Below are 19,372 nucleotides of genomic sequence, written 5' to 3'. Positions count from 1 at the left end.
GCAGAGGATGCACGAGCAAAAAGGTGGGAGGGACCCAGGTGTTGGATGAAATCAGTGAGAGTTGGGTTAGCCAACCCAGGAGTCGTCTTGCCTCTGAGCTTCTGGATCACAGGAGATAATAATCTCCCTGTTGTCAACATCCTATTGAGTGGGCTTTTTGTTATGAGAACCGAAAACACTGAATACAGCTGCAAACATCCTGCTACATTATAACCAACTCAGCCTCAAACTACCTCCAAATAGATGTTTATTCCAATAGATGGCAATGCCTCCGCTCTAGCTATTGCATATGGTTGTCTAATTTCAGATTCGCCCTAGACTCTAGTTATACCATCTTTGCTGGGAAAGGACCAAAGTCCTTCATGTGAACCACTTTCCCATCAACCATCTTGCTATCACTAGTAGAAACCATTCTCCTCTCCTCCAAAAAAAAGCAAATCAGGAAGCTTTCAGCCAGAGTGTATGACAATACACACACAGACACAAACACACAACCGTCCTGCATGTGGATGTCTTTGTTATGGGTGAAATTGTGTCCCCCGAAATTCATACATTGAAGTCTTGATCCCTAGTACCTCAGAATAGGACTGCATCTGGAAATAAGGTGATTGTCAATGTCATTAATTGAGATCAGGTCACATTGGACTAAGGTGGACTCCACTTCAATATGACTAGTATCCCAGTAAAAAGGGAAAATTTGGACACACACATGCATGTAGAGAATGTGCCGTTCAAAGATTGGAATGATGCTACCACAAGCCAAGGAAGTAGCGGGAGTTAGAGAGAGCGTGGCCCCGCCGACACCTTGATGGCCTACTGCTAAACCCCCCAGAGCTGTGAAACAGCGCACTCCCGTTGTTGAAGCCGCTCTGTTTATGGTACTTTATTAACAGCGGCCACAGAAAATTAATCAAGTCTCTTAGATGAAGGCCAGGGTTGCTGCAGTAAGTGGAGGCAGTTCCCATATTGAGAACCATAAGGCCAAGGCTATACGTTTCGGGGAGAGCCCACGTCCTAAGTTGCGAAGTCGCTCTTAGCGTCCTCAGACACTGAGCTAGCTGGGCAGGCCAGCTGGGCAGCTTCCCAGGGCACCAGTCTGTTAGAGGGTCCAAAATACTGCCGAAATAAATAGAAATACCCCTGCCAGTTGACGCAAGTTTCCACAAGCTTCTACCAAAGTAAACAGCAGCCTTATATGGAAATTTAAAAAACACCCCTGGCTGGCACTGACCCCTCTCTTTGGGTATTTCTGTGATACACACATACAGTTGCAATCAGCTGAAAATCTGAAACCAAATAAAGCGCGGTGTAACTTTCTTACTTACCACAAACAGTGATTCATTTTATTAGATAATTTGTAAGCCCTTCCAATATGCTTCCCCCACCAAATTGTCTGACTTGGGAAATTGCCAAAGAAAACCGAGGTGAGGAAAAAAGAACCACAAAAAGTGTAAGACATTTTGCCACTTTTGTAGGCCATTAATTTTTCTACAGCCAGGGGAGGTAAATTAGTGAGTAAATCTGTCTGTGCATAAATGTTTTAATTAATAAGTTTGGCGGAGCCTGTTTCTTTACCTAAAGTGTCCTTTCTCCCCCCTTTCCCTGCCAAGAGACTCCACGGCTGTGGCGGGGCACGTGGCCACCCGGAATAAAGACTCCATGTCCCAGCCCCTCACGGCCAGGAGTGACCATGTGGGAAAGTTTGGGCCAGTCAGATGAAATCAGAAGTATCATAATTCGGTTCTGGGAACCATCTACTGCTCCTTCTTGATCCTTTTCTCCTCTCTGCTGGCCGGAATGTCACTGCAGCAGTCAGCTTGGATCATGACGTGACCTAGGGATGGGAGGCTATGCCTGGCAGAGCAGTAGGATAGAAAGAGCCTGGGTCCCTAAGGACTTCATAAAGCAGAGCTCCCACGTCAGGCACAGTCTGCTGGTGAGAGAGGAATATACCTCTGTCTTGTTTTACACCTCTCTGTGACTTGAAGCCAAATGCTGATCTGGTCGGAAATCCATTTTTTCCCCTGTGTGAAGGGGCACCGAATTATTCCCCTGTGCAGAGTCTTGGTCTGGCCTCAGTCGGAGAAAGCATGGTTCTCTCTCTGGGTCTGGCTCCCACGAAGGTGGTAGATGGTATGATGGTGACCCTGTGAGGAGAAAGAACAGGCATTGCCAAGGGTGGAGTCCTAGGCCCCAACTCCCGCATGAATGGGAAGGAAGCCGTGAGCCACTGTGGTGATTTTCAAGCACGGCTGCAAAGTCTTTGACCTTCCTCCTATGGAGAGGTGGGTTCCAATCTCTTACCCTTGAATAAGGTTAGCCCTACTGACTGTCTTCTAACAAACAGAATCTGGTGGGAGTGACAGTGGGTGACTACCAAGACTGGGTGTTAAAAGACGTAAGGCTTCCATTTGGTACTCTCTCATGGGGTGCTCACCCTTGGAACCCAACGCCATGCTATGAGGAAGCCAAGAACTGATTGGAGAGGCCACATACAGGTGTTCGGATAAAGTCCGGTTGCCATCTCAACCTGCAACCAGCATTAACACCAGACGTGCCAGTGAGTGAACCTTCAGATAATCCAGCCCCCAGCTTCAAACCACACCAGCTGGCATCAAGTGGGGCAGAGATGAGCTGTCCCCGCTGAGCCCTGCCCAAATTGTACATTCGTGAGCAAAACTGTTGTTGTCATTATTTTAAGCCACTAAGTTTTCGGATGCTTTGTTATACAGCAAGAGATCATTGCAGTGGCCACCTACTCTGCCCCCACAAGCCCGCATGCCAGTGTATGTGAACCCCTGGCTACCATAGCAGTTTCTGGAAAGTTCCAACCTCATTTCAATGGGCTCCTGAGAAGAAAGCAGGGGTTCCAGGCCACACCTTTGTGGGAGGACCAAAGGGGGCAGAGGTTGGTGGTTCCAGTGTCCAAAAGAGGGGAGGTCAGGGCAGAGGGAGCCAGTAGCCCCTCCCTGGCCTGGCCACTCTAATCAGAGGGCGTATGCACACTTGTATGCACACATGTACATGTATACACCCAAAGATGGGGGAGAAAATGAATCTCAGGCCAGAACCCTGGCCCTAGCACCCATACGCAGCACCTTCTACTCCCTGTCTTGCTTTCTGAAGTCTCTCCTTCTGGGGCCCAACCAAGAGGCCTCAGGTTTCATTTCATTAAGGCATTTCCTAGGTGCGCCCAAGACACTTCCAGGAAGATTTCTTGAAATGGATCCCTGAGTGCCAGCAGCATTCAGAGAGTGATGAGACACCTTGCAAAAGACCTAACCTGGTGGGTGAATCCCCATGGTTCTCTGCGAAGAGTCAAAAGCACTTCCCCAAAATGGACCGAACTGTGTCCTCCCCTAACGCCCATGTGCCTACATGTGGAGATAAGCCTTCTGCGAGATAACTAAGGGTACACGAGGTCCTGGACAGAGGGCCCTAGTTCCACAGGACCGGTGTTCTTGCAAGAAGACGTACCAGAGAGCTTGTGCTTTCTGTGTGCACACAGAGAGAAGGCCACGGGAGGACACAGCGAGAAGGGGGCCGTGGACAAGCCAAGAAGAGAGGCCTCAGGAGAAACCCACTCTAGTGGCACTTTGATCTGGGACTTCCGGCTCCAGAACTGTGAGGAAATGAACGCATGTTGTTTGAGCCACCCACCGTGAGGTGCTTTGTCACGGCAGCCCGAGCAGACCCATACACTCCCTGAGAGAAACAAAGAGGAGGGGAATGGGGGAGAGACAACACTTCAAGCCATCATGCCTTTGCTGGTGGTGACACAGAGGGAACCTTTGTCCTGTGTCCCATGTCCTGTGAGGACACCCTTGGCAGTGCAGTCCCACGCGGGGACCCCGTGCAGACAGCATGACAGGGGATGTTGGCCCATTCTCACATGTCTCCCCTGAAACCGCCCTTGGGGTTAAGCGTTGCCCTTTGGTCAGCCGCAAACTCCCAGAGGGCCGCCACCCTCCCTGTGTGTTTACTGGCAGGACAGCAGGAGTTAGGGGTAGCGACCAGGACCCTCTGGCCAGGACACACAGGAGACAGCGTTGGTGACAACTGCCTGACTTCCCCTGCGTGCTTCCGGGGAACCCGGCAGCATCTGCTCAGCTCGGAACAAGCCCACCCACCTCCCTTCTCGTGGCCTGGCTGTGTTGGCAATTCCTGCAGCTCTGCAGCTGCCAACATCTGTAGGCCTTCCGTCTGGGCCACCTTTGTGCTTTGGATGTAAGTATATTTGTGTCCGCTTCCCCCACCGCCTACCCCATGCCCCCAGAACTTAATGGGGAAGGAAGGAAGAAGGAAGGAAGGGCGGGAGGGCGGGAGGGGGGGAGAGGGATGGAAGGATCTGTACTTTGGGGCTCAGAGACCCCTCCACCTTTCTACCCCATCCCAACACGCCTTCTTGATGTTTCCTGTAGCTCCCCGTTAAGGGCACCATGCAGGCAGCCCTCGGCTACGCTGTTGCCGTCGGCCCCACTCCTGCCCGAGCCCAGCGGAGCTGCACCGTAGCCAACATAGCCAATCTGGCAGATCTTCAAGACTTCTGGGTTAGAGTCCCAGCTTGCAATGCACTACTGAGCAATACTTTGTCATGCATTCATCCAGCAAATTCTTGATCAATATTCACCCCACTGCTGCTGGCCAGGCTCTGTGCTAGAAGCACAGGCGCGGCACTGAGCAAGGTACGCGGGGGTCCCTGCTTTCTTCTGCTGGGGGAGACAGACAACAAGCCCATGAACAGATGGCAGACAGTAGTAAGTCCCACGCTAAAACCTCAAACAGGACGCTTTGGTGGAATGACAGGGGAGCAATTTCAGGTGGGCAGGCACGGGAGGCCAGCCTCAGGGGACCTGGAAGCCAAAATCTGAAAGGCAAAGAAAGAGGCACATATTGACCGAATGGAAAAGCTTGCTAGGCAGAGGGAACAGCTATTAAGAAAGTAGGACGTCGGGAGGCAAGAATGAACTTGATGTGTTCTGACAATAGCAGGAAGGCCAGCATGCCTGGGGTTCCCAGAAAGGTGATAGGAGGTGACATCACAGTGTACAACAGAGGTCAGATCACAGAGGTCCTGGGGACACCAAGTACTCAGGATTCTGGGGTTAGGGACGGGAGGTAACCTAATCAGATTTCCAGTTTTTAAAAGATTGCCAGTGCCTCTTGATTACAATGAGGAAAACAGTAACATGGTAGAGAAAACTGGCAGACGCCACCGTGACCAAGTGATCAAAGTGAACGCCACAGTCACAGATCAAATGGACACTGTGTGCCTCCCAATATGATGCCCTGAGAAGGACACACATGCCCTCGGTGGGGTTGCTGCCAAACATGCAGAATCTGAACCTGGTCACAGGTAACATCAAAAACATCAAACAAAGCCAAATTAAGGGATAGTCTACAAAAAGAGTACTGGCCCGCACTTTTCAGAAGTGTTCATGTCACAAAGGACAAAGACAAAGGGACCATGCCAGATTAAAGGAGATGAAAGAGACACAATAACCGAATATAATGTATGACTCAAGATTAGATCCTAGGCCAGAAAAAATATTTTATTTCTTTTCTTAAGAAGGACATTGGTGGGACGACTAATGAACATTTGAATAAGATCTGTCAATCAGGTCATAGGATTGTATCAATGTTCATTTCCTGATTCTGATCAACTATACTGTGGTTATTTTACAAGAATGTCCTTCATTTTGCATTTTCAGGGAATACAATTGAAATATTTAGGGGCAAAGAAGCATCATGTCTGCATCTTGATCTCAAAAGCTTCAGGGAAAAAATCGTGTGTGCATGGGTGCACGCTTGTGTGCATAGAGAGAGTGTGCCCGCTTGCAAATTAGTAAGATACCTGGGGGATCTGGGTAAAGGAATACAGGAACTCTTGGCACTATTTTTGCAGCTTTTCAAGTCTGGATCACTTCAAAATTAACAGTTTATAAGATAAAAATGTAAAAGTGCACTCCAGCTACTGAGTGGATTGTGAAAATGGGGAAGAGAGGGGGCAGTAGCAGGCAGAGGGGAAGAGCAAGGCCAAGGTTGAAGGCCCCTGCTAGGAGGGGACAAGGCCTGAGGCTTTCAGACCTGATTTAGAAATCAGGACCTCGGGAAAGCCACTCAGTCCCCCACGGTTCGGCTAACAAGGGCCCCAGCCAGGGCCCGCCAAATGGCTCCGGCGACTTCCCTTCACAGCCACGCTGCAGAGCAATCAGACGTGAAAGCCCAGGGCAGCGGGAACACTGTGGCCGGCACTCAGCTCCAGGATCTGTCGGGGAAGGGGGCAGACTGGCTGAGGCCCCTGCTGCCTTGTCACTTGCGTCCCCAGGTGTCCCCCCCTCGGCCGGCCTCAGCACCTCAGGAGCATAAGGCTCCCTGGGGCCCCACTAGGCCTTTGCCGAGATCCTTTTGACCTCAGCGCAGGCAGGCCAGGGCTCGGTTCTAAAAGAATAAAGGATGGGGCTTCCTCTGGGGTGGGGGTGGGGGGCTGCCCGGGGGACTGCCCCTCCTGGCCCGGTGCAGGCGACTCGTGGCGCAGCCAGCGAGGCTGTCTAAACAAGCAGGGGTTTAGCAGCGCACCAGGCGCCACACTCCCATTAAACAGGGGCCAGCCGTGGGGCTAATCTGACGAGGCCGCCTCCAGACGCCGGGTGCCTGCAGGTGGACGGGTGCGCCCGGGGCCCCTGAGCACGTCTCGGGGAGCCGGGTGGTCTGATGATCCCGGACAAATGTGCCGGCGGCCGCCGGGGAACAGAAAAGCCTGCCTCTCCCACCCTCCCTTATCGCGGCCGCAAACAAACGGCGCTGTCGGAGGGACAAGGACGGCGGGGGGGGGGGGGGGGGGGGGCGGGGGCTCCCACACCCCGCATGTGATGGACCTCCTTCCCCTGCTTAGCAGTTCACAATTTGACACCCACAGCCTGCGTCGCCGGATTAGAGGCATTCATGGCTCGCAGAAGAAGGAGGTCCAAAGGCAGACGTGGTGATAGATTGCGATCAGCGGCCCCGAGGAGAGCCTGTTGCTTTATTCTTCTGGAAGGCTTTCACGAGGCGGCCGAGGCGCAGTGACTCAGACGCTCCGGAATCGGGAACAGCCTGGGCCATGGGTCTGGGTGGTGATGTGGGCCCCTGGCGCCAGGCCAACTGGGAGGGCGGGAGGCCGGGAGGCTGGAGGTTTGCAGGCTCATAAAAAGAAAGCGCTTGTTCCTCGGCCAGCCCAGAATGCTCCAGGTTCCGTGAGGGGGGGCGGGGGGCGCTGCCGGGGCTGGCACGTTCACCCGCAGGACCTTGTCATCCTGCAGATGGGGAGGCCAGGCAAAGATCTGCTGCTTCTTCAGGGCAGGTGGCAGGTGTGGCGGGGAGGGACATCGAGGCTGACCCACTTGCACGTGACCCAGTGCCAGGTGAGGAAACTAGAGGCCGGGACACAGAATTGACTTAGCCCCAGACCCACCCACCACCCCCCGCCACTCCGGCCGCTATTACCTACCCACTGCTTCCCCCCCACTAGTGAGGCCTCTGAGAAACTCGGAAACAGAAAGCAAGCATGACCCACACCTTCCAGGTTAGAGCCTGCGCCCCCCCCAGCCTTGAGTGTGCATGTTTTTCACCCAGGCCCCGGGTGGGGCGGGGGGCGGGGGTTGGTGGTGGTGGGAGCCTCTGCCTTGCCCGGTTGGATTTTTCTGCATCTCCCCTCCTGGCTTGAAATGGCTCGGCATCCCACAGGGATTCTCAAACTATCCGCGGATGGATGTAGGACCAGTCGCGTTTGTGTTTGTTTGTTAATTAATTTCAATCCGTCATGGATGGATACTTTTGCCCAGTACAGTAAGCATGATTGGCTAGAAAAATGAAATATGAAACACAAGCTACAAAACACAAGCCCAAACTTTTATCATTGGATTCTCTAGGCAGACACAAACATACTCTGCTGGCTCCTGATTTCTGGACTTAGCTCACCGTGGACGGGTGCCAGCATGTGGACTGGCGCTGGCCTGGGGAGCACACTTTGAGTCACGGCAGGGAAAAATCAAGGTCAAAGCCCGCGGGTCCTAATACCACTTCTGACAATTGGTGAATTGGCTGCGCGGCTTCCCACTTGGAGCCACCACCTTCACGTGCCCACAGTAGACTCACCAAAGCAACTCACGCCGTGGTCTGCTGAGCGAAGGAAGATGCTCGTCCTTTTCTTTGCCTCTTGCAGACACCTTCTTTCTCAGCAGAGCAAGAAGGTGGGCCGGTGAGATCTGCGTCCTACAGAGTAGATGGAGGGCAGCACAGTCGTGTAAGTGGCCCCTTTAGGCAAATGCCCAGGTGCTCTTAGATGTCCACCCCCCTGCATTGCTCTCCTACATGATGGTGTCGGGGCGCGTGGGGGAGGAGAACCGAGCTGAGGCCACCACCTCTCAGGCTTTATCGTGCACACAAATCCCCTGGGGAGGGTGTTCCAGCTGACTCGGCACAGCTGCGGTGGGGCCTGAGACTCTGCATTCCTACCAAGCTTCCAGGTAATGCAGGAAATGCTGGTCCTGAAACTGCACTTCTGAGTAACTTCTGAAGGATGAAGGGCTCACGGGGCCTCATGCAGAGAGAGGAGCCAGGTCCTAGGGTATCCCTGCACAGGACACCCACCCCGACCCTGCCAGAAGCTTCCAGGTCTCTGCAGTGGACTGTCTGGTCTTGGCTGCCCCTGAAAGGGTGATTGTTGAGATGCAGAGGCCTCCTCCCCACCTCCCTGACTTGAGTGTGAGCCCAGTGGAACTCCCTGTCTGACCATCTGGGTGCAGTGAGAGACCTGTCCCCCTAGCCAGCTCTGCCTCCCCTCCCCTCTGGTGCCGTGGAACCCTTGAAGACTCTGTGACATCCCCCATCTGGACCTTAGCCTAGGCCAGGGCCCTGGCCCTCAACACAGCTGCCTTCCACTGAACCTCCAGTACCGTCGCCAGACCCCAAGCAACAAGGAAGGGCAGCTCTGCTCAATACACAGCGCCACACCTCCGAGTTCTCCTTCATATGGAGTCCACCAGATGAGAGTATGGAGTGCAGCCTCCAAACTGCCCACCCGGAGCCCCCAGCACAACCAGAGGCTAATATGCTGCCGCCGCCAGAGACATGCCTTTCATTTCTCAAATATCCCTCCCTCCAGCAAGATCCCCAAGGGGGTGACCAGAACCCCTTCGGAATGTTTCCCCAGCTCCAGGCCATCTTCCCGCCGTCCACCCAAAGCAGAAGGAACAGCCTCTCCCTCTTCCTCTTCCCATCTGGTTGGGACTTCCTCCCAAAAAAAGGAGAAACTGAAGGGATGTAGGAAATCCTTTTCTCTCTGGACAATGCCTCACTTCCTTCCTGATTTCCATCTGTGGGTTGAAACACAGTCTAATTTGATCAGAGCTGAGCAATGGCTTCCATAGTAAGCAAGACCTGCTGCTCCCGGGTACACTGGGAACACCGTGTCCCACTGAAAACCCACCTGAAAACACTGCCCCCAAACCATCCCTGCTCCATGGGGAATGAAGGCATCTCTTTCGTTAGCCCCCAGAATTCGCAAAAGGGCCATCCTCTTGGTGACTTAGAAATGGAGCACGCTTCTTATGGGGGCCTTCAAATGGGGCCTCAAATGTATCAGCACTCCACAGGTAATTAGCACCCACTGGGTGCCGGGCACTTGTGGGGGACTGGGGAGATGGCTGGTCAAGAGTTTGCTCTCAGGGGCACCCAGGTGGCTCATTCACTTAAACATCTGATTCTTGATTTCGGCTCAGGTCATGATCTCACGGTCATGGGATCAACCCCCTGTTGGGCTTCCCGCTCAGCAGTGAGTCTGCTGGGATCATCTCTCTCCCTCTCCCTCTGCCCCCCCCCCCACCTATGTGCACAAGTGTGCATGCTCTCTCAAATAAATAAATAAATCTTTTTTTTAATAAATAAATCTTTTTTAAAAAGCGATCATCCCCAAACAACTGCTTTAGAAAAAAATTAAAATAAAATAAATAAATCTTGAAGAAAAAAAAAAGAGAGTCTGCTTTCAAAGCACTTATAAATGACATCACCATCCCCCACGGTGGGCACTGTGACACACCATCCAGTTCCCTTTCCAGGGTCTGACTCAGCTACTGAAAGGCCCCTGGCCATGCCCATTGCCTTGTGAGGTAGCCCACGTCCACTGACTGATGGTTGCAGGGCTATCACTTGGGGACCACTGTGACAGCCCATCGCCCTATGGAGCTCCCTGTGGGCTGAGGGGAGGCTGTTGATCTGGATGCAGCTCGGCTTCCCCCTCTGCCCACCCCTAATTCCATCCTCACCCTTCCTCAGGTGTGGCTCCCAAGGGCCCTCCTTAGTAAACATTCTGCAGCTAAACTCCATCTCAGAGTCTGTTTTCCAGAGAACCCTCATCACCCCCAGTGACTGCAAGACGGACAGATGTGGGGAGGGGTTTGGGGGATGGGGAAACAACAAGAAGATTTCTCCAGGCCTGTTCTGAGAGAAAGAAAGTGGCTGGACCTGGGACAGACGCCTCTTCCACTGCAGCTGCCAGCGAAAGTGGAATTGGCCCCTCCAGGAAGGCAGGCCCCTGCTCCCCCACTTCTCAGAGGAAAGCTGTGGGAGTAGCATCTGCTAGGCCACAACCTGGGGAAGCCAGATTGGAGAAACTGCGGGAAAGATTAGAAGCGGGGAGGGAGACAGACCTGCAGGCAGGAGTGGGAAGTAGAGACTCAGTGTGGGAGAGGTGGTGAGGTGCAGGGAAGGGACACTGGCCCGGCCACCGGGTGACACAAGTTCCCTCCCATCCAAGCTGGGCTGGGTGACACTGGGAAGATCCCTCCTCTCTCTGGGCCCAATCCCTCACCTGTCAAATGAGGGGTGTGCATCCGTGGATCAGGTGGCCTGTGAGACCTTTTGGCTCTGAGCACCTGGCATTCTGGCCTCGTGCTCTGCGGTGCCCGTGGCCCTGGGCCCTCACAGATGTAGCCCAGATTGCTGAGAAAGCAGAGCAGAATTCAGCAGGGGGACATCCCCTCTCTCCTCTTCAGATGGCTCAGGGGGAGTCTGGTTGTTATGGGCTGAACTGTGTCCCCCTAAAAATCATAGATTGCAGCCCCACCTCCAAGGACTTCAGAATGTGACTGTATTTGAAATAGGGCCTTTACAGAGGTGATGTAGGTAAAACGAGGTCATTGGGGATAGGCCCCAATCCAATCTGAGTGGTCTGCTTATACAAGAGGAGATTAGGGGGCACCTGGGTGGCTCAGAGGTTGAGCGTCTGCCTTATGCTCAGGGCATGATGCCGGGGTTCTGGGATGGAGTCCCACATGGGGTTCCCGGCAGGGCCCCTGCTTCTCCCTCTGCTCATGTCTCTGCCTCTCTCTGTGTGTCTCTCATGAATAAACACATAAAATCTTTTTTTTTTAATTTATTTATTCATGATAGTCACACGGAGAGAGAGAGAGAGAGAGAGGCAGAGACACAGGCAGAGGGAGAAGCAGGCTCCAAGCACCGGGAGCCCGATGTGGGATTCGATCCCGAGTCTCTAGGATCACACCCTGGGCCAAAGGCAGGCGCCAAACCGCTGCGCCACCCAGGGATCCCAAACACATAAAATCTTTTAAATAAATAAATAAAAGAGGAGATTAGCACCCTGACACCCACAGAGAGAAGACGATGTGAGGACACAAGGAGAAGACGGCCATCTACAAGCCAAGGAGAGAGGCCTCAGAAGGAATCAACGCTGCTGACACCTTGAGCCTGGACTTCCAGCCTCCAGAAGTGTGGGACAGTACGTTTCTGTTGTCTTAGCCCCCCGGGGTTTTGGTCTTGCTAAGATAGCCCAAGCGGAATAACATGCTGGTCAATTAAATGTATAGACAACCCCAAACCTAGCACTGGAAGGCTTTGCTCCATGTCGGGAAGCCCAGACGTTTCTGAGGGATTCCTGGCTGAGCAAGCATGGCTGGCATGCTTGGGCTTTGGGCTTTGGGCTTTGGGCTGGGCAGGGCTCCCGCTTACCACACGCTAGGCTCCAGGGGAGCTGCATGGGGCAGGAAGCTGCACGCTGATTGCAGAGCTGAGAGCTATCGGGTGGGGCCTTGACCATGTGGTTGACACCCCCATGCTGTGTACACCCAGGTCCGGGTGTTCCCCACCAGGAAGGGGAAGGAGAGAATGTTCTGAGAGGCCGTAGACCACCACCGCTGTCTGGGTCTGTTTCCTTACCTCCGAGGAGACTTTCCCAGTTCCAGTAAGCATGTGGTTCCTCACTCACTGTGAGGCAGCCTCAGAGACATGGTGAGCTGTCCTCACGGCCCACGGCCTCAGGGAGGGCCCGCGACCCCGCCGTGGCCCGCTTCGCCGACTCAGGGCACCCCAGGGTGGCTCAGAAGGCAGGCCCAGGACCGCTCCCAAGGTTCCAAGAGCCCATTCTGCTGAAGATCGGCCTTTCTCTAAATATTTTCTCTCCAGGTTTGGCTGGAGACAGTCACAGCCCGTCAGGGGGCTGGGAGAACAGACGGAGCCTGCCAAGAGCCGTCTGAGGACCGCCTTTGTAAAGAAAACCCAGGGAGCGGGGCTGGCCCACACCCAGGCAGCAAAGGGACAGGCCCACCCTCCCCTCCCTGGGTTCAAGCCAGGGCACCCACTGCGGCCGGGAGCTCTAGCCCAGGCGGACCCCAGAAAACAGCCCACAGCCCTCCAGTCAGCTGCCGTGTGTTTGTTTTTACAGCTGCTCCTCCCGCTCGGCTGTTCCAGGGAGCGAAGGAATCTGTTTGTCTGAGAAAAAGAATGTGGCAGAGAGGCAGGAGGCAGCCCCGGGCAGCCCGGGCAGCCTTAGCAGCTAGAGAGCTCGCCAAACCCAGCCAGACACCCAGGAGAGTCACCCAGAGGCCTAGGGGCCAACGTCACGCACCCAGAGACAGCCTCCACCGGCACCCTGCAGGCAGCCGCGCTCCTCGGGGGGTGTCCTCAGGGCAGGTGCCAGGCGGGCAGCCTAAGCACACAGAGCAGGCACCCACCCCCGGGAGGTATTTTATTTGCCTCTCTCTCATTACACACAACCCCCACCACACCATGTAGACACACGCGCGCACACCCACGCGAAGGTCACTCAGCCATGTGTACGAATAGCAAGCATACAGGATTGAAAGCAAACAAGCCCACAGCCGAGCCCGCAGTGGGCCTGGAGATGAAGAAAGACGTGACAAGAACCCCCCACCCAAACCCAGGGCCAGTTTGGTGCCAGCCCAGCCGAGGGAGGCCATCTGCCACACTGGACCTCAGAGCCCCCCGGACCTGACATCTTTGTTCTGGAGCATTCAGGGCAGCCCAGCAGGAACCCACGCAAGGATCAGTCCAAAGCCACCCTCATTTGGGTGGTCTTCGTCAGAGGGACACTTGGGATCCCCACAGGCACACTTGATACCCACATCTACCCAGAGCCCCTCACCCACCCCCTGGACTGACCAAGATGTTGCTCTGGGGTCTGGGATGACGGTAGAAGGGAGACACAGCTTCCAGGTAAATTTTCTAGACTACAGCAGGCTCCCCACCCCTGGGTGGTCAGATGTGGGTTAGAACATTTCCCATTGCTACTGTGGCCTGGCTTGCGTTAAATCCCTCAGCGGTGTAGGAATAGAAGGCATAACAATTAATCCTCCCCCACCCTAAATCTTTCCTGGTCAGATTAACAATCTATTTTTTTATTTTTTTATTTTTTTATGATAGGCACACAGTGAGAGAGAGAGAGGCAGAGACACAGGCAGAGGGAGAAGCAGGCTCCATGCACCGGGAGCCTGACGTGGGATTCGATCCCGGATCTCCAGGATCGCGCCCTGGGCCAAAGGCAGGTGCCAAACCGCTGCGCCACCCAGGGATCCCCAGATTAACAATCTAGATGTAACTGAGCTCTTCCCCCAGGTCAGCCTGTTCACCCCTGAAGGGGCCTGAGAGGTTGAAGGATTGCTCGAGGTCACACAGCAAGAGTGACCAAGGGAAGGTATCTTAACCTGGGCTCTTCCAGAAACAGCACCTTGAGATAAGGATTTGGGGCCGAGCGATTGATTTGGGAGTGGAATTTTAAGGTAGGGAAGGGATGCAGCCAATAAGAGGTGTTATGGAGCAAGTCACCAGAGTGAGACTGGGGGTCAATCCCACAGGGTTTCTCTGAGACATCAGTGTTACCTGACCTGGGGAGCGGGAAAGTGGGATATTTACCCTGGAAGGTGCTCTCAAGGGCATTTCTGTGAAGCCCTCAGGTGAGGGTCTCATGCCCTTGGAGAATGTTCTGGACTGGTGAGTGCCAAGAGAATTGGGGTAGGACACTGGAGCATTTGCTGCAGAAGTTGGCCACAGATCTTTGTGAATCCAGAGTCTTCCTGAGTCCCCTATCCTGACTGTTCCTTACCTGGCCTCTGAGGCTGGAATCTTCAAGGCTCCCCAGCTGGTCTGTGATGAAGTCAGCCTGTCAAGGCTTGGAAGGGTCGGAGGAGACATTGGCATAGAAATAGCCACCCCAGTGCACCTGCACACACATGCACCAGTCTGTGCCACATAATGGGGCTGGGCTCCTATGCTGGTTTCAGGATGAGGGTGCCCTTGGGAATCCCCAATGCTACACAGAACAGAGAGATGGGAACCCCTCAGAAGGGCCCCACAGGGGGCGCCTGGGTGGCACAGTTAAGTGTCCGACTCTTGCTTTCAGCTCGGGTCGTGATCTCAAGATCATGAGATCAGTCACATCACATCAGTCTCCGTGCTCAGCACTGAGTCTGCTTAAGACTCTCTCACCCTCTGCCCCTCCCCCCTTCAAAAAAATAAATAAATCTGTTAAAAAAATAAAGAAGGAAGAGCCCCACACCTTGGGAGTAAAGATTTGGATCCAATATCCAAATTTATCACCGTGTGACCTGGGGCAGGGCCCAGGTTACCGGCTGCCTTGGTGCATAGGAAATGAGGATTTTAATATCCACCTCCATCCCCAAGGGCTTGGTTCAAGCATTAGAAGTAATTAGGGGGGCCTTCCTACCCCCCTAATCCATAGCCAGGGTTGTTAGCCCTATTGTTTTTCATCGAGGTAAAATCCACACAACATAAAATTGACCATTTGAAGCATTTCGAGACATATAATTTCATGGCATTAGGTATATTTGCAGTGTTGTACAAGCATTGGCACTGCCTGGTGCTGGAACATTTTATCTCCCCGAAAGAAATCCTGTACCCATCAAGCAGCCGCTCCCTAGACTCCCCTCCCCGCCCCCCCAGCCCCCAACAACCACTAAGCTACTTGGCTGCCTCTGTAGATGTCCCTATTGTGGACATTTCATACAAATGGAATCGTACAATACGTGGCCTTGTGTGTCTGGCTTCTTTCACTCAGCATCATGTTTTCAAGGTCCATCAAGGATGGACCTTGAAAGCATGTGCCCCTCCTTCCTTCCCTTTGATGGCGGGACGCTATTACACTGTGTGGATAGACTTCGTTCTGTTTATCCATTCATTTGGGTCATTTCCATTTGGGGGAGGGGCTGTTACGAATAGCGCAGCTAGCAATACTCGTGTCCCTGGTTTGGTGCGGAGGTACGTCTCCAATTCCCTTGGATATGTGCCTGGCGTGAAATTGCCAATCACATGGCAATTCTCTGTTTAACTTTTTGAGGGCCTGCCACTCTTCTGCACCAGCTACCCCAGTTGCATTCCCACAAACCCAATTTCTCCCCCATCCTTGACAGTACTTGTGATTTTCCTCTTTTTTCCCCCTTAAATTAGAGCCGTCCTGTGGGTGTGAAGAGGTACATCATTGTGGTTTTCCTTTGCATCTCCCTTTTGACTAACGATGATGAGCATCTCTTCATGTGCTTGTCGGCCTGTGTACTTTTTGTAAGACCACTCCATCACACTCAGTTAATAATTACCCTGGGTTTAAACCAATACACAAGAGTGGATGGAGTTCAATAAGAGAGGGGACATCAGGGGCACCTGGGTGGCTCAGTCCATTGAGCATTTGCCTTCTGCTAAGATTGTGATCCCAGGGTCCTGGGATTGAGCCCCGGTCCAGTCAGCCTTCCTGCTCAGCAGGGAGTCTGCTTCTCTCTCTTCCTCTGTCCTTCCCCTGCTTGTGCAATCTCATGCACGCTAGCTCTCTCTAAAATAAACAAAATTGTAAAAAGAGAGAGAGGACTCCAGAATGCCCTGCGGCTCCATCCCCTTGGTCCAGACGTCAGAGCCACTGGAGTATGGGGACAGCACCGTATCTGGAAACAGCGGCTTCTTGTAGGCAGCCCACAGTCAGAAGAGGAGGGGCATAACCTATCAGCTGTTTACCTACTTTTTTCCTTCTTTTGGATAAATTCCAGGATGAAGATCACCCACACAAAGGGGCCAGAATTTATCATCGTACCTTTTTATTAATTTTTTTCATTGTACCTTTTTAAGCCACCACAAGCTACATGCCTATGGAGTTTTACTATCTTGACCTCTCAAGCACTGGCTATTGGCACAGCATTTTAAATGTTTGTGGTAACTGCACATAAAATTGTTTTATATTTTTATATTATGTCCACATAATAAAAATATATAAATTAAATTTATATCTTATATTTCCTTTTCTTAGTTACCTGTGTGCACATTTATCAGTATTTTCTTATCAATTCACAGGTACTCTTTCATAAAATAACTACATCAATCATATATTTTGTCCTCGATCTGGTTTCTCTTTATAATTTGATTGGAATGTGGTTTAGTGTTTTTTCTTTGTGTTAAGCATGTTTGATTATCTGTGCAGTTAACCTTTATTTTCTATTTTCTGATTCCTTCTATCACATCTAAACTTAAAAAGCCCTTCCCTGGAGGCAGAACATCGCTTTAGGATGAGATTCTTCAGAGGAAGATGTCCCAGCTCCTAGGAAATTGTAAAATCCCTCAGCTTAGATGGCATTGGTGTCCTCCTGTCCCCAAGGTCCTTCCAGGGAGGGGGTATCGTTTAGCATAGTTAAGAGCATGGGCTCTGGAGCCAGACAGCTAGGTGTGAATCGCACTCTGTCACGTGGGCATGTTACATAATTCTCTGTGCCTCAACTTCCTCGTCTGGAAAATGGGAATAATGATGGCACCTGCTTCATAGGGTTGTTGAGAAGATTAACTGGTATAGTGAGTTCATCTAAGGAAAGCCTGGATCTGGCCGGGATCTCAGACCTGCCACGGTAAGTGCAGTAGAAGGATGACACTGGTACTCTTGCTGGTCCTGCCCAAAGAGAGGGTTACCGACAGGTCCAAGCCTGGTTCAGTGGGGAGGACGGCTGGTGGGCTCTCCTGGCTTCTCTGCCAACTCTTCCCTCTCCTGCCTTCTGTTTGGTTTCATCTGAGGTTGACAGACCACCTGGCCTGCTAAACTGGGACAGTAAACTCATCCCCATCTGCCACTTACCTGGCCAGAGCCTGCCTGCCATCTTTTTTTTAATATCCTGAGTGGGGGGCAGCTGCAGATGAGAGCAGCCCCGCTCCTTTGGTCCCTGGGTCACCACTGCCAGAGATCCTGCCCTGTCTTCTCCCTCCTGCTCTCCCCTCCCCTGCTCCGGGTGGCTCAGGCCCCGGAATTTTAATTGGCCTGAAACCTTGTTAACAAGAGTAGCTGGAGAGAGGCCTGAGGGGGATTCAAATGCCTGTGACTTTCAGGTGGAGGACTCAGGTCCCCAGGAAGCCCATCAGTGGGGGGATGGTGACCTGGCCTCAGCCAAGCAAAACATGAGGGTTGGGGGGTGGCGGTGGGAAGGGGGAATGCGGTGGTGCTGCTGCTGAGCCCCGAGTCTCTGCAGTGGAAAACGATGATCCCATGTTCTTTCAACCTGAGTAGACTAGAAGTCCCTCAGCTTAAAATTCCTAACCTTCCCCCACCACTCACAAACAAGCTGCGGTGGAGTGACTAATAAAAACACTGGGCCTTGCCTTGGCTTTGCAAATGGTTCTCACATTCACTGTTTGAGTCGTTCCTCTGGTGAGCCAAGGGAGGTGAGCATTGTTGCTCCCATTTTACAGAAGAGGTGACCGAGGCCCCCCAAAAAGTAAACATTGAGGTCCAGGTGCTGTCAAGATGGCTCTCAATCCAAAGGCTCTAAATCTTAGCCTAAAGCAGTGGTTCTCCATCCTTAGCACATCAAAGCCCCCTGGGGAACCCCAGGCGCCCACTCCTTCTCACTATCATGGAAAAGAAATGAAATCAGTGCCTCTAAGAGAATTCGCTTTTCTAACAGGCTCCCAGGTGACACTGAGGCCATGGGGCTGGTGTCCACACTTGGAGAATCGCTGCCTAAAACTTGGCAGCATCATACCTCCTCTGCATCATACCTCCTCATTGTGTTAAAGAAGATGTGCTTCCAGCAGTTGCAGAGGGACAAGTTTGGGTGTCCCCCAAAGAATCCGTTCCTGGCAGCACATCTGAAACGTAAGGCAGGGGAGCAGACCTGCAGCTGTGGGGTGGTACCCCTCATCAGGGAAGGATCCCGGGTGGAAAGGCTGGGGTAGTCCGGGCGGGGGGCCTGAGCACAGGGGGTTAAATCTCAGTCCCTGCCTGGGAGTCCGAGTGAGTGGGAAGGAAGCAGGCGGAATGATTGCTTATATACAGAACCATCAAGGTCTTGGCTGTGTAAAACCCAATCATTACTTCCAGGTAGTAATGCGTTTTAGGCAATGTCTTCTGCTTATGCTCAGCAATGCATGAGTCTCAGAGCGGTGGCCAGAGAAATGGCGAGTTGTCGGATATTGAGCGGGTGATAATGGAATCCAGGAGGTGGAAATTACAAGTCGAAAAGTAAAATCGATGCCCTGCCTGTGAAATGACGGAATGCCTGGTGAGGAACCGTGTAGAGATGTCCCCCCCTTCCTGCCCCCTCGCTCGCCACCGACCTCTAAGATGCTTGCCGGTTCAGAAGTTCCTTGAGGGCAGGGACCACATTTTAATCATGGGTAATCATATCACGCCAGGGCAGAAACGGACCTCAGACGGCTTCCAGCCCTGAAACGGCACATTGGTTTCATTTTGGTGCCAAGACGGATCTTTTAGTGACAGCTGCCTGAGGTCTCTTGGCTCTGTGGGGAGCCATTCTTATCACGGGGCTCAGGGGTGGGGGGGTGACACTGCATGATACACGACAGCACTTTGCTCAGATTCGTCAATCCAATCTAGCCCTACCTGCCCTGCTGACAGGCGAGGAGAGAAGAACTGTCCCACCACCTGTCTGTGTCCCCAGCCATACCTTCAGCGCACCCCTGTCCCCTAGCAGCCACTGCCTACCAGGCCAATAGGTTTGTGCAGATGATTCGAGGATCCAGCAGCTGGGATAGGAGAAAAAAAAATGACATCTTCGTTTTTACTAAGCTCTAACTGAAA

General features: G+C 52.8%; 1 long non-coding RNA gene across 2 annotated transcripts; it reads right to left on the bottom strand.

The window, feature by feature from the left end:
* Nucleotides 1-1,366: 1,366 nt before the first annotated feature.
* LOC140627201 (uncharacterized) lies at nucleotides 1,367-12,929 on the bottom strand. Of its 2 annotated transcripts, none has more exons than XR_012026066.1 (3): nucleotides 12,214-12,929; nucleotides 8,137-8,253; nucleotides 1,367-2,147 (listed from the first exon to the last, which is right to left on the bottom strand). It is a non-coding gene; the product is annotated as an uncharacterized lncRNA (long non-coding RNA). The 2 variants fall into 2 exon arrangements; XR_012026065.1 differs by lacking the exon at nucleotides 1,367-2,147 and adding an exon at nucleotides 6,876-7,412.
* Nucleotides 12,930-19,372: the final 6,443 nt, after the last annotated feature.

This window comes from Canis lupus, chromosome X, assembly GCF_048164855.1.
Source record: "Canis lupus baileyi chromosome X, mCanLup2.hap1, whole genome shotgun sequence".
In the NCBI taxonomy this organism is placed as follows: domain Eukaryota; kingdom Metazoa; phylum Chordata; class Mammalia; order Carnivora; family Canidae; genus Canis; species Canis lupus.
This window is presented reverse-complemented; position numbering and strand designations above follow the sequence as displayed.